The following is a 15,074-nucleotide window of genomic DNA, read 5'->3' on the forward strand; positions in this document are numbered from 1 at the left end:
TTTTTTTTTTTTTTTTTTTTTTTTTTTTTTTTTGCAGGGGGGACGGAGTCTCCCTCTGTCGCCCAGGCTGGAGTGCAGTCGCACGATCTCGGCTCATTGCAACCTCCACCTCCCGGATTCAAGTGATTCTCCTGTCTCAGTTTCCTGAGTAGCTGGGATTACAGGCACCACCACCACGCCCAGTTAATTTTGTATTTTTAGTAGAGATGGGGTTTTGCCATGTTGGCCAGGCTGGTCTCAAACTCCTGACCTCAAATGATCCACCCACCTCGGCCTCCCAAAGTGCCAGGATTACAGGCACGGGCCACCGCACCCGGCTGGTTTTTACATTTTTAAATGGTTGGGACTAAAAACAAAATCAAAAGAAGATCATTTTCTGACATGTGAATGGCACAGAACTCGGATGTCAGGTGTCTGTAAGTAAAGTCCATCTCTTCGCTGTCAGGCTGCCTCGGGCTGCTCCAAGCTATGAGGCCGGTCCTATCAAATACTATCCGGTCCTTTACGGAAAACGTTTGCTGACCCCTGCCCTGGAGTTCTGCAAATACAGACCCAGGCTTCTGAGCTGAGGAGGGTCTGGCTCAAGCCCCTTTTGGAACCGCACGTGGGCTGACCTAGGATCCAAGGCCACTGAGTCCGGTCAGAGGCAGGACGGGACCAAGTCCCACCAGCTCACTGGGATGGCTACAGGTGACCCAGGAATCTTTTTGGCATCAAATTCTCTTTAGATCACTCTCTTAAGTTTCTCATTTGTGATGAATTAGTCAAAACTTTTGCTTATTTTCAGAACACAGCAGGCCCACAGACAGGCTGGGGACCCCAAAGGGGCAGACAGCCTGTCCCAAGCCCCTCTTGGATGATGCTTCAGAAACCCCAGCCATCTAGAAAGAGGAAGGGTGGAAGGACACTGGTCTCCCATAGTGTCATCTCTAAAGCTCTATCATCCCAAATGGCTCGGACCAAAATGAAATGAACGCCACACACGGTAAGAAGCATGACAAGGGTCGGACACTCAGGGAGATGGCCCAAAAGGTGGGCTGCTTAATAACTGGTGGTGGGACTTTGATGAAGTTACTTACCTGTGCAGGCCTCAGTGTCCTCTCGGGTAAAAGGGGGTGGGAATTACTACCTGTTTCCTAAGACCTGTGCATACTGAATAATACATATAAAGAACTCGAAATAACTCTCTCTTCATAGTAGGCACTTGATCAATGTTTGTTGAAAGGAAATGAGCGCTGGTGGGCTACTTATTTGGGGAACTAGTTATTGAGGCATTTGCCCAATTTGATTCAAGTTCGTAAGTTCGTAATGAAAATAAAATTTATATTAATTTAATGGGAAACAGTAATGTTGATAACTTACAGCATACTGTCATCGTGATTCAAAAAGTAGTTCTCAATACCTTGTATTTTGTTCTTATGCCCTTGGCTTTTTGTATCAAAGTAACCACAAGGAACTACTTTCCAAAAGCTACAACAGCATTTGCCGTAAGAATGTTACTGAAGGCACCGTCTATGTAAGAATACATAGCCTGTATTAAAACAACCAGTATTAAAGTCAACATTCAGAAGTTTACCTTAGCACTAATGCTAAAAGAGGCTTTTCCTTCATGTGAGAACTGATGCATTTTTTTCCTGAGAGTCAATGCAACACATCAACGGCTATGTTTTGCTTTTTGTTTTAGGTGCCAGGAAGCTCACATCCTAAGTTTTGGTTCACATCTACCAATGGGAAGGAATCCTAAGATGTACATATGTGATCCAGCTCTTCCCCTCATTGAAATCTATTATTCCATTGCCCATTCTTATTTTTGTTTGTATTTTACTACAGATAGTCTCCAACTTAGGAAGGTTTGACTCACACTTTTTCAAGTCTACCAGGTGAAGAAGCCACAGGCAGTCAGCAGAAAGCAGTAAGCTGCTCCCTCTGCAGGCCCCGCAGCGGCAGCCCCACGATCTCCAGGGTGGACACTGGCACTTCACAGTGACCTGCGCTTCCAGGTGCCCTTGTCCAACCATCGGCTAACATTTACCCATTCCAAGCACAGGTAAGGTAGGTGAGGCTATGCTACCATGTTCAGTAGACTGAGGTATATCAAACGCATTTATGATTTAATGGTATTTTCAACTTACGATGGGTTTCTGGGGAGGCAGCCCTGTCGTAAGTTAGGGAGCGTCTGTCTGTATCTAACGTGTGACCTTACGTGCACGCTTCATTCCCTCATAGGTAGAAACAAGCAAACTATTATTACCAACATACAAATAGTGAGATTTCCATGACCAGATACTCAAATGAGCCTGCAAAAATCCTCACATCACAGCCTACAGGATGACGTCCATAAATCACTACACTGATTTGTCTTTGCATTTCTTCATTTACATTGGTCCTATTTTGAGAAATGTCTAGAAAGGTAGCAACATCACCTTGTACATAGGTTCAGGTAAATAATGAAAAGTACTCAGTACTGTCCTCTTAAGAAAAGGAAAAATAAATTCTAAATTTACTAATTATTTCCTCTTCAGAAAAAAAATCTAGGGTGTTGGCTACGTTTGCTCACGTTGAGAATCCAAAGGCCACTGTTTCTTAAGTGGCTCTTGCACAACAAAGAAAAACTACCAGCTCCCTGGCCCAGCTGCCTGCTTTGCTGAAGAAGGCAGGCGCAGTGGAGACTCCTCCAGGAGGCGTCTAATAATCTGCAAAGGTCCAGACAGCAACCCGGGGCAGACACAGCTCAATCCGGCCAACCCGACCATCAGAAAGGAAGGAGGAGGAGGCACGCCTTCCTGGATTCAGCTCTCTGGGGTCCCCAACACCTCCTCTTAGTGGCCATCTTGTCCACTGGCACCAAAGCTGAGCTCAGAGGAAAGCACCTGCCCTGATCCAGTCTGTCTCTGCCGCCTCCCTGCCCACTCCTGTGGGACGCTCCCTCTCGGCATCTGTCCGTCATCGGCATCTGTCTGTCATGGGGCATCTGCCGCACCACACTGCAAACCCACCAGTGCCAAATGTCCCCCATCAGCCGGCCCACCCGCACTTCATCTTGCTGGCTTAAGAAGGTGAGTCTCAGGGCCCAGCAGTCTATCAGAACTGACCTGGTCTTCTCTGACCCCTTTCCCTATGACTTTTTGGTGACTTTTTTTTCTTTTAAGATTTTCTGTATCTGACATTGGTCACTTACACTCTGTATTTACTGCACTCTTATTAAAAATATGTTACTGTTGGTGATAACCATTGGGTTTCCCAAGAAAACCTGTATCCTGGCACCCACTGCAGGGCTGGGAATCTGTGCAGACAGCTGCCTGGTCTTTGGTGACCAGATTTTCCACGTTCCTCCTTGAGCGCTGCCATGTGACAGCAGCCTCAGACGGCAACAACTGGTCCAGTACCCAACTCGCACAATATCCCCGTGGAAAGATGCAAACATTTACTCAATATGTTTCTCTCTGTGGAGCAAGCTCTAAGCATCCAAGTGAAGCTCAAGGGGGGCTCTCTCCACACTGCCCTAAACACCTGGTTATATGCCGGGTCCACACTTGGCACTGCTGACTCAGCACGACAACACGCTTACCAAGTTCCTTTTCAGAGTGGACTTTCACCTCCCCTTATCCTGTGCATTCAGCACAGTGTAGGGAGAAAAAGGCTAAGCTGGGAATCAGGATGCCTGGGTTTGAGCTCTGCACCATTCCTGCGGCCTTGGCTCAGCTATTAAATCTTTCCACATTTCAGTACCTGTAAAATGTCAGGATTCACTCACAAATCATCTCTAAGTTTCCTGCACTTATAACACATATATGATTCTCTATATTAACCTTCTAAAACAAGTCCAAATACAAATAACGTAAATTTACAAAGAAATGTAAACAATCATGAAAGCAAATGCTTCCCTTCATGGTCATCACACTGAGTCAATGAACACTCCTAACATAAAACCATACTCTAAAATGGCAGCTGCCCTAACCCTGTTTGGGCCAAGAAAGTGCAGGGATCTAAATGGAGGTTTCCTGGTCCAAAACATCTAAAAATGCTTTCCACAATGGTCTACCATTCCCCTGACAGGATTTAAGGAGGGCTGCCTAAAATGCACGCTCTCAAGGGCCCCCTTAATGTTCATGGCTAAGCAAAAGGCCTGGTTTGTAAATCATCTCCCACACACATGTAAAATCCCAAATTCTAACTGTAATAACTTTCTTTTTTAATCAATACCTACACTTTGAAATATGTAAATATTAAGAAAATTAACCTTACTTTCTAAAGTTCAAATTCTTAACAGCCCATAATCTTTCATCAACCTAGAAAATAACTGATAAGCCAACCTTCCTGCAAAACCATTAACAGATTCTGCTTTTCTGTCACCAGGGTAATTTACTGAGGCTAATTTTAATCCTACCACTAAACCACTAATCCCATGACTCTACAGAATTGTCCCCAAGTTTATGTTGCTACGGCAAGTACTTTCACATGAGGAATTCACTTACTTATTAATACTAAGTGTTTTATTTTTTAAGTTGGTTTTAGGAATGAGATCATCTTGCTTGCCTCTCATTTTAAAAAGTAAAAAGCCATTTTTGAAAAAAGGAAGCCACGTGAGCACCTGGGGTTGGACTGCACTCAACACAACAACGTTAATGTAAATTATGCTTGGTGTTACTCAAAAGGACAAATTATCATCATTATGCTAATGGTCATGCTAAAGACATGAAAAGCTTTGAAATGATTCATCTAAATCTGGTGGGAATATGATCATCAATGTGAATGATGGTATTTTCTCAAACTGGCATAAAAATGTTCTGTCTGTGTCACTGATAATGTCAATATAAATGATGCATCACCAAAGGCAACGTGCACTCACACGCTCTACGCTCACGTTCCCAGAGCAAAGCCCCAGCCCACCTTTCAGTCCACATACGCCTTGCTTTGGGGACACACATGTGGATGAGTAGAAATTTGTTTACTTCTTTTGTAAAACAGAGAAAACGGGATGATTAACGCTAACAAGACTGAGACAACGAGAGAGGTGTCTGGAGACACATTTGCTTTGGTGTCGACTCGACAGCCATACAGAACGTTTAAAATGGAGGTGGAATCTTCTGTGGCGTTCCGTATTGATAAACTCCTGCAACACGGCTCTTATGCGAGCCACCCTGTGAATTCAACACAGGTCTCCCCAAAAACCCAAACCAGCATGTGTAAACAAAACATAGCCTAAGTGAAAACATCTCAGTTCTGCCTGTAGATAATTCCAGGGCAGTGCCACAGAAGCTCAGGAGAACTATTAAACAGGACTGTCCATGTGTTCGTTCATTCACTTCTTTAAAAAAAAAAAAAAAAAAAAAGATGGAGACAAAACCTAAGTCGTTACGACAAAAATAATAATAATAAACATACTTTTTTGCTCTAGATTAAAATCACCGGAATAATCAGGAACTAAACAGTGAATCTTCTCTTTCAGACCTGCCCAACTCTTAGCCTTATTTGTGACCAGCAGAAGTCTTAACCACTCATATTCAAGTCTGTGTTTTCCTGAATTAACACAGTCACTCAGCATTGAACGGCAAACTATTTCTCACAAAAATTATATCAGGGGAAAAAAAAGTGAAACTTGTTCACTAAACCCTTAAGTATCAACTGAGTAAGAATCTGCTAAAGCCACAAACGACCTCTCTGTACAAGTTTCAATGCATCATTTACTGTACTAAATTTCAAAGAACATTCTCAAATGCTGAAATAAATCAATGCCCAAACACAGCGTCTCGTCAGCTCATGCAATATAGGTTAAATAGTACCATATGGCAAAGACAGACACATGCTGCCCTTTTCTGAAACAAAGAAAAAAATTCTTAAACAAATGTCCTTTACTTTCACATGGGAAGAGTGAGGGATTAGAGAGTTCTTCAAGTGTTAATAGTGCTGAAAAATTTTTAACTCTTAGCCATTAACAAGAAATTATAATTTTAATAGAGAACCTTGATTTTTAAGCCTGTCTTTAACTGTGTCCTGAAAACGAACACCACATCTTCCTCCACGCACACCATCTCCTAAAAAAGCAAGAAAATAACAGGACAGCTGTATCCTGGAGGCTGAGCCGGCACCAGTCACTCCCCAGGGCGGCGAGAGACGTTGTCTACCTGGTTTTGAAGGAAAAAAAACACCAGATTCCCTCTGCCTTGAAAATAACAAAACACACAAAAATCTCATCCTATTTTCACCACTCAGTTGAGGAATTGTCTGGATTTCACAATTATATACGATATATATCTCTTCTTGGCCCAGTAAATTCTGAGATTCTACAGACTTTGTTTACTTCCTGACCAAGGTTGGGGGGGAAGGTACAGAAACAGGAATACAAAGTAAATCTACCAGAATTAACAAAGAGTTAAAATACAGTATATGGTAAGATGTATCTAAACCTACTATGGTTGTCTTTTAAATAATTTTTCCTACTCTCCTGCTTGTGTTTTAGTCATTACTTAACATATATTTACATGTTTGCTTTCTAAAAATAGTTGCATTTCTAATTACTCCTGCTTTGTAATTTTCAGTACCATTTGAATTAAAGATTAAATGCCAGATCTTTTTTGGAAATGACTTTTAAGGCATGTTGAGAGCCACAAATTACACTTCTTTACAATTCGAATGTATACCACTGGAAAACATCTCATGCTAGACATAAATACGATGATGGCTCTAGCTTTGGAAAGAGAAGCTTCAGCTGTTCAAGTCACGTGTGGCCAGATGCAGAGCATAAGGAATGCAAAACAGACAGTTGCAACTGCTGGTTTTTACCAGTCCATCTAAAATACACTTCATATACTTTAGTGGATACTAGAAATTTCAAATACAAACAATGCATTTATAGCCCTTATAAATGTATCCTTCTTTATACTATTCATAGCTATTTAAGTCATTCCCCTAAAATATTCTTGTTAGAAAAATTAATTTTAAAATAAAGATACTTTTTAAAGAACAGAAAGAGACATTCTAAAGTCAAAGTTGTTCTTTATTCCTCCTCCTCCCATAAGGTTAATTTTATTAATCATTCATAAATGTAAGTATTTGATATGATTCTTTTCTTAAAAGGGGTTTGTGACTTTTCAAAATTCCTGAAAATCACATGATTTTGATAGTTCTCGTCCAATGGTGGGTGGGAGGGTGGTCTTAACTGAGGGCAGAGGTCATTCCTCTATCAAAGAGAATGTCCCGCCCCACTCCCAAACTCACTGGTTCCTGGGACCAGAGAGAACCCAGGCCAGGGCTTCCATTTGAAAAATGCTATCTTCTCTATGGCCCCTAGATACATTCCCATCATAGGCTGCTGCCACTACACTTTCGGCCAGTCAGGTGGAAGGACTGAGGATGGGAGCCCCAGGAGGGGAGGGAGAAGAAGGGAACAGCTACACTGTCAGCTCATGCCACCAGTTAGCCACCAGCCCAAAAGGAACCTAACCAAACAGTGGAACAACCAAATAATCACTGCTGCACAAACAGAGGCTTGTCCACAGCCCCCACCTCCATCTGCCTCTGAGAACCTCCACATCCCTCGGTGCCTCTCATACACAGGGAGATGTAGTCCAACCATCACCCACTCAGACCTCACAACGGATGCACAGTCTGACACTACAATTCACTTGAAAAATGCAAATCTAAATGACATGCAGTTCCCAACAACAGGGTAGGGGCCGCTTCCAAGGTCCTGTGAGCTAAACACAGTAATAAAATTAGTCCTTCACGTTTAGCCATTAACAGTGCTGGAAGTGAAGCTCTAAGGTGCCAAATCGAAGGCCGCCAGGAAAGGCCTTTTTGCAGGATGCTAGTTAGGCAGTAAATGCAAATTCAGGGAAGTAAGGATGTGCTAAGGAAGTCAGAGCGGCACACGTCCAGCTCCCTGAGCAGTGAACAAACCCACAGATATTCTTTGCACTACGTTCAGTAAGATAGGCAACTGAACTTTTCCACAGCTTCTAGAACTTTTGAGGGGGAGGGGTCGGGACAGCAAAGAGATGCATTTTTGAAAGAACTAATTGACTGTGTCAGAATAGCTTCATCCAAGCACTAAAATGTATAAACATTCACAGCACGAAAGATGTCTGCTTTTGAAGAAGAAATGTTACTTCCAAGTTCAAGCATTTATAAAGCAGATACCTAATCAAATACATTTAACTTTCTTCCATTACAGTTATATTCCTAATAATTAAATCCATGTCTATCACTGAGAAAGTCACACATCTCCAGTTAAATTTGGCCAGCTGAAAACCAAAGAGAAAGTTGATCGTGTTTCCTGCACATTTAACAGCAATGCCTTCTTCAGTCAGAATCTAGTAATAAGCGAAATACCATTTTTAATTAGGTAATTAACACAAGTCCTTTTCTCCTGAATTGAAAATGGAGTAAAAAACAAAACAGTTCCTGTCTTCAACATTTAAACAAGCATATTATACAGGAAAGTGCACACGTTTGGACAAGCTCCCTGCTGCAGAATGCAGTCAGCTTATATTTCAGTCTCTATCTCTACGGCATTAAGGTATAATGCAGCTGAAACTCTAAACACAGTCTCCAGTCAGACTTACAACCACTCCCACCAAATTCTTTTTAAAAGACGCCTTCTCTTAAATTATGAATAAGACCAACATGTATTCTGGACAATGAATAAATAAAAATCCACAACCACCCAATACAATGAGTACTAGTTTTTCAAGAATAATCCATGACTAAACTCTACGTCAATTGCTAGGCCATGTTATCCTTTTTCCCCATTTGGTAAGACTGAAAACCATCTGTTGGAGCATACCTCATTTCAAAGTATTCTTTAAAGAAGTCTCCTTTCCTTTTTCACATATGCTGCTAAACTTAATCACATCAAATGCTTCACTTATAAAACTCAAATATCTCCTTGCAGGAGGAAGTTAGGTAAATGGAGTTAAAAGTTTCATTTATGAAAGTGAAGACAAAGTGCTTTTCACATTGTGACCTCTTTTCAAAGACCTCTCTCATTCCCTTCAGTCAATTTTGGTCTCTGGGACAACATCTTACAAAAAAAAAAAAAAAAAAAAAGTTAGAAATGTAGGACTTCAGGGCTCCAGGAAAAATAAAATCTCTGAATTAGCAGACTCTGAAGGTTGTTCACAAATAACAATGGGAAAACATTGGTGAGGTAAACTATTCTCAGGATGTCAACAATTCATAGCAGACACATTTCTCAAAGTTCTTGATCTAGTGTATTTCAGGATATTAAGCCATTTGGAAAGATTATTCTAATAAACAAAAGCTTTCCGAAATAAAAATAAGCAGAACTCCCATCTCTCTCTGCATTGTTGAAAGCTGTACACACTAAACCTGCTATTTTGGTGTTGTTTCATTTTAGAGAGGCATTCCCGTTCCTCTTGGTTAGTTTTGTTACAGATCCACCGGGATTATTATTTTTTTAGAAGGTTAACGTGCTCTGGTGTTTCACTATATTCAAATTAGCAAGTGTAAGAAAACAAAGTCATACTAATGAATTAAGAAAAACATTAGACATGCTTGTACCTTACACCAAAATTCAAATTCAATTACCAAAATACTTGTGAGTCTTACACAGAGTTGAATTCATCCCAGAGCCCATTCAAGATGGCCATGGGGGTCACTCCTGTGAAACTAAAGATGTCCTCCTATAAGTAACCCAACTCTCAAACTCCTGACACCATGGTAGGCTCCTACGCAGCTTCACTCTCCAATTTTACTAAGAGGGGGCGAGGGGTTCTCAGACCCATGCACAATAGTGGTGTGCGGTATATTTAATTCTGGCTGGTCTGTGTAAATATAAATAACAGTTACTTGACGACATAATCAAAGAATGCAAGTGAAAACGAAGCTGGAACAAACAAATGACAAAATGAGCTCTTTTTATTTTACATGGTAGTAGCCAGTATCCTAATAAATAACATGCATGCCTAGCTCTTTTAAGTAACACATCCCTAAACCAAAATACTTCAATCATATTAATAGGCTGGTTTTTAAAAAAAGCTGAAAAAGCTCCTTTTGGGAGCCTAGCCCCCTCTGCATCTACTGGAGTCATTATCTTTAATAGTATTTAGTCCATAGCCCCATGGTGAACGTACATCACTCAGCTTTTAAATCACCTTCAATCAAGATTCGAGACTGCATGGCAGGTTGACAGGCGCAATGCCTTTCTGCTGTATGTGTAAGTCGGATCCCCACTAAAGTTCCTTTTGTGACTTGCTGGTTAAGTCAACACGGCGAGTGGACCGGAGGGTCCGAGGGCTCCCTCCTTTGTTACGCAGGGGACACCCCTGGAAGGCCAGCTCAACGCCCACGGGCACATCTGGGCTTTTCCAGGCAGTCCACAGAGCCATCCCCGGCCTCTTTACCGCCGAGACACTGTGAGGTCACACACGCAGGACACAAAACCCGCACGCAGCAGCCCCTCGCGAGGCGCCCCGAGCCCGGGTGCCCACCGCCAACTCCCACCCCAAATCCGCTCGCGGGCGCAGGACCGGTTCAGGTGTGAACACTTATGTAATCGTCCTCGGGGCCACGCCTTTCCCACCGCCCCACCTCCGCCAGAACAAAGTGAAGTTTAAAATAGAAACCAATTACCTGGCCTCCGCCGCGCCTCGGCCCCCGGAGCCCGGTCCACGCCGCCGCGCGGACCCCCGCCTGGCCCGCAGCCCAGCGCAGACCCCAGTTCCGGACCGGACCCGCCCCCCTCCCCGGCCCCGGCCCTCCACACCCCCATCCGCTCGCTCCCCCCTCACCCCGCGGCCTGCCCTTCCCCCCGCAGCCCCCTCTCCTCCTCCGGGCCTCGCTCCCGCCCCCGCCGGCTCCCCGCGCCCGCCCCGCTCGCCCCCGCCCCCCGGCCCGCACAGACCCCCGCCTTTGTTATGGTGCGAAGTTGGGCTGTGGGTCCGTCTCTTTCACTTCTTGGGTTACAGTGCAGCCGTGTGACGTCCGCTCCACATGACGGGGGCGGGGGGCGGGGGGCGGGCGCCGGGGGGCGGGGGCGGCGGGCCAGGCCCTCCCCGTGCTTCTCCGCCCCTTCCCGCCCCGCCCACGGCCCTCCTCCTGGCAGCCCAGCAACAAGCGGCCACCGCCCCCACCCCGGGGCGGGCAGGTGAGTCCCCCCGCCCCGACCCGCCCCCAGCCCACACGGCCGCCCCGCGCTCCCGCCCCCGGCCCCTGGCCACGCGAGCCCCAGGACCCTCAGTAGCGCCCCAGCGCCGCTGCAGCTCAGACACACCGAAATAGGAATGATTTAATCCAACGACACCTCCCAGGGCTGCCCAGTCCCGGTTCCGCCAGCTCCTGAGATTGGGGAGGGGCAGAATCAGGTGGAACTCGGATTGGGGGGCGGAAATGGCCCGAGTGGGAGGGAAGGCGCGGGGTCGGATGCTACCTTGTAACCGAGTTAGGTTCCTGCAGAAAGGAAGGACGAAGGTCGTCCACGGACCCTCGGGTGACCTCGGCGCGGCCTGGTGGCCAGGAACACCCGTGCGTGGACGAGGTCCCTTCCGGGGGTCTCCCTGCAGGGGTCTCCAGGGAGGAAGTGGGCACGTGGGTCCTTAACCTCTCCATTGCATCATCCCCATCCCGGTGGGTACAGAAGCGCAGCAACCCCGCGATGCTCCCGGAAGACACCGCGTCTCCAACATTTACACGGAGATGGTGCTCGGCTCAGGTCGGGTCCGTACGCTTCCCGAGGTGCGTACTACGAGAGCCACACACATCACTACCGATATTCCTGGGAAAGTCGGTGCCACAGTAAGTCAGCTACAAGCGTGGGGTGGCCGGTGACGCGCTCTGCCCGTGAATACGCCCATTGTGCAGGGCAGACGCAGCCAGGGCGCAGCGTTCAGGAGGCGGGTGGGCAGCCGAACTTTCACTAGCCACGAGCGCTTCACCTTCTAGAATTTGCCAGGGACTAAGCATCAACTCCCAGTGAGAAAATAAAATGTGAAGTTGGAAGACACATGCTGCCCTTCACTTTTGTACGGAGTTCACATCAGTTTCAGCAATCCGCGTTCTCAGTTCGCTTTGCCCGGGCGAGTGGGCTCCATCACCTGGACCAAAAACGCACCAGGACGCGCCTGCCCGGGGCAACGAGGCCGAAGAAACCGCACGTTTCGAGTCCCCAGTTGCTGAGAAACAATCACAGCCCTCCTCTTTTCTTTCCCTTCTGCAGGTTCCGACCTGAATCCGAAAGTGCTTCTAAATCCCATGCTTCACAGAACGTTCGGAAGGGGAGGCGCTCCGTGGGGGCTGCTGCGTGCCCATCCATGTAGCTGAACCGACTCGAATAAAAGCGTGTCCACGTCTACATCACACATCTGTGTAAATGCAGAAGCCTGCGGATGCGCGGAGCTGGCCAGACTTCACAGTGTGCAGACACATGGGCTCATGCACGCGCGCGCGCTCACACACACTCACACCCCAAATTACCTCCGGGATGGAGAAAGCCGCTGCGGATTGGCCAGCAGAGCCGTCACTCATGCCCAGGGGGCAGGGAGACTTCGCAAAGCTGTTTCCTTTTTTTTTTTTTTTTTTTTTCCTCTGCTCTCCTCCCTACCGTTTCATTTAATGGTAAAACAACAGCAGAGCTCTGAAAGTTAGCCATCTGCGCGGAGTTTGCCTTCTTTAAGGAGGGAGGCGTCAGACGATATCCATTTAAATATATTTTGTACTTCCACAAAGGATGGAAAGGGAAATTAACGAAGGGAGTGGAGGCGGAAAGGGAGCTCCGAGTAAGAAGGAGGGGTCATCCCGCGGGGGGGGGGGGGGGGGGGGGCCGAGGGCCAACGCAGGGGAAAGAGTTGTTCTCTACACCGAAAAGGGACTTTGACCTTCCATTGATCTCTCAAAATTAAAAAACGTTTCTTCACAGGTCAGATTGCAAAAAACGCTCGTTCCTAATTTATGAACTCGTCGTTTTGATTTTATTATTTAAGCATGCGCCAGCAATCGTGTTTCCTTAAGAAAGAACTGACCTATTTTTGGCTGGAGATAAACGATCATGTTAACAGATGTTAATCTTGTAATCTGTTTTTCCTGTAAGCACTTTACCTACCCGGGTTTCAGACCTTAAAAATAACATCTTTTCCAAAAAGACCTGACGTCACAATTCACTCCCTGAAAAATCACACTCCCCCTCCGGTTTCTTCCCCTGCAATGATTTCAAAGACATTAAATCTTTTCCACTTTATAAATGCTGATCTGTTCTGCCTCTACTCCCACAGGCTCTTATTTGCATTTCAAATTCCACAGGTTACACCAGTCGCCTTTTCAAAAAATGTAAACCAACAATGAAGCAGCAAATGGCTTTTTGTGCATCTGGATTAAATAAAGCACAGAATGAATATATTTGAAAAGAGGACTGCGCAAGTTGATCTTTGCACACCCAGAGACCCAGTGACTCTTTATCAGCGGAATGAGTAAGACACACAGCCCCCAGAGCTCCCTGTCTGATCCCGGTCTGCTGCGGGAAGCTTATTAACGCTGATAATAGATGGGGCTGACTTACAGACCCACATTTTTCGGATAAAAGGCTGGTTCCCTCTGGTCCCTAATTGCGGGGGTCCACTGGCTTTCCTCACCGCACACATAAACTGCTGCTTTTAAATACCCCACTCGGCTGCAGTTTAACAAACTTATTCATACAAAGTTTCTTTAAAACTTGAGGCGGTTTAATCTAAATACTGATCGTAACTATTCAGTCTGTTAGTTCTCCCTGGAAATGGCAGCGGAGGCGCCTCCCCCCACCTCCCGCCCAACCACACACACCCCACCGCATTCTTCCTTCATACACCCGGGTTCATCTCGCCACCGAGGCCTCCCCCACCCGCACCCGGCGGGGCGCAGCTCCGAGGAGTCCCTGCCCACCCCTCTCCGAGTCGGTGCCAGACCCTCGCCCCCACCCCCACCCCCGCCCGAACTTCCCTTCCAGGACCTCTCACTTCTTTAACGTTAGGGTCACTTAGAAGCTCCCCGCAGACTGGCAAGCAGCCGGGGAGGGGGCCGTAAAAAACAAGGCCACCCCCCCTCCACGCAAATACGTCCCCTAGGCAGCAGCGCGCGGTGCCCACAGGCATCGATCCCATCCGCCAAACCCTTAATAATTGAAGCGGCTCCTCGGGCCCGCAGCCCCATCACCCACCTTCATTAGCCGGAGCGTTTTACTTTAAAGTAAGGCAATTTGCTCTTTGTCTCCTAATGGATGGAGAGCGCATCCGAGCTCCCCTCCTCCCGCGTCGCCTTTGACGAAGTGTACAAAGCCAGAGCCTCTTCCGCGCTCCCACCCCGGCCCCCACCCCGCCCCTCCACTGCGGTAAAAACCACCTCCCGGGCGCTCGCCCCGCCGCCCGAAGTTGCATCTTCCCCTATCCTGGAATTGCAGAGCAGAGCAACTACCCACAGGGAAAGCCAAGTAGCCCTCCCCGCGCCCGGGGGGCCCCTCCCCGGCGCACCCCCCTCCCCGGCGCCTCCCCACCACCCCCAGCGGCGCACACCAGAGTCCGGGGCACGTCGGGGCTCCGGGCCCCGCGCCCACCGCCCGCCCGCGGCCCCTGCGGCGCAGCCCTCCCCCCGCCCGCGGCCCCTACCTTGGCGGGGAGGCGGCGGGCCTGGGGAGGAGGACGCGCACGCCCCGCGCATCTGAAGGTGAAGCCGAGCCCCCGCGGCGCGGAGCCGAGCGCTGCACTAGACCGACCGCGCCAGCTGCGCCCGGGCGCGGGGGACGCGCGAGGGCGCGCGGGGCCCACCACGCGCCCGGCCCCCTCCCCGCGCCGCCCGCGCGCGCCCTGGACGCGCTCGCCCTGCGGGGGCCCCGGCGCCGGCCGGGCTCGGGGGGCTGCGCGGCACGGAGAGGGGGCCGGGCGCCCACGGCCAGGCACAGGCCGGAGGCTTCCCCCAGCCCGGGAATGGTCTGCCCTGTAGGAAACGCACACTCCACTATTGTCTCATCAGCACAAAGTTCTGCCACACTGCGGGGACAGTCTGGAGGCTTGCAGTGACTCAGACACAGCCAATTCCTCCCCTAATAGCACTGAATCACGATTCCAGCGACCAGTGGTCGCCCCTCGTCAAGG

The 15,074-nt window shown here is 47.8% G+C and overlaps 1 protein-coding gene and 1 long non-coding RNA gene across 2 annotated transcripts in view; one reads left to right on the plus strand and one right to left on the minus strand.

Moving 5' to 3' along the window:
* ZNF516 (zinc finger protein 516) overlaps positions 1–14,635 on the minus strand; it is a 137,311-nt gene extending 122,676 nt beyond the window's left edge. Inside the window, exon 1 of the mRNA XM_025365530.1 lies at positions 14,589–14,635. The gene's annotated coding sequence lies outside the window, so the exon portion shown is untranslated. The remainder of the gene's footprint in view (positions 1–14,588) is intronic.
* On the plus strand, positions 11,070–13,353 carry LOC112611578. Its single transcript, XR_003116692.1, has 2 exons — positions 11,070–11,107; positions 12,176–13,353. It is a non-coding gene; the product is annotated as an uncharacterized LOC112611578 (long non-coding RNA).
* Positions 14,636–15,074: the final 439 nt, after the last annotated feature.

The sequence above is a fragment of the Theropithecus gelada genome, chromosome 18, assembly GCF_003255815.1.
Source record: "Theropithecus gelada isolate Dixy chromosome 18, Tgel_1.0, whole genome shotgun sequence".
Taxonomy (NCBI): Eukaryota; Metazoa; Chordata; class Mammalia; order Primates; family Cercopithecidae; genus Theropithecus; species Theropithecus gelada.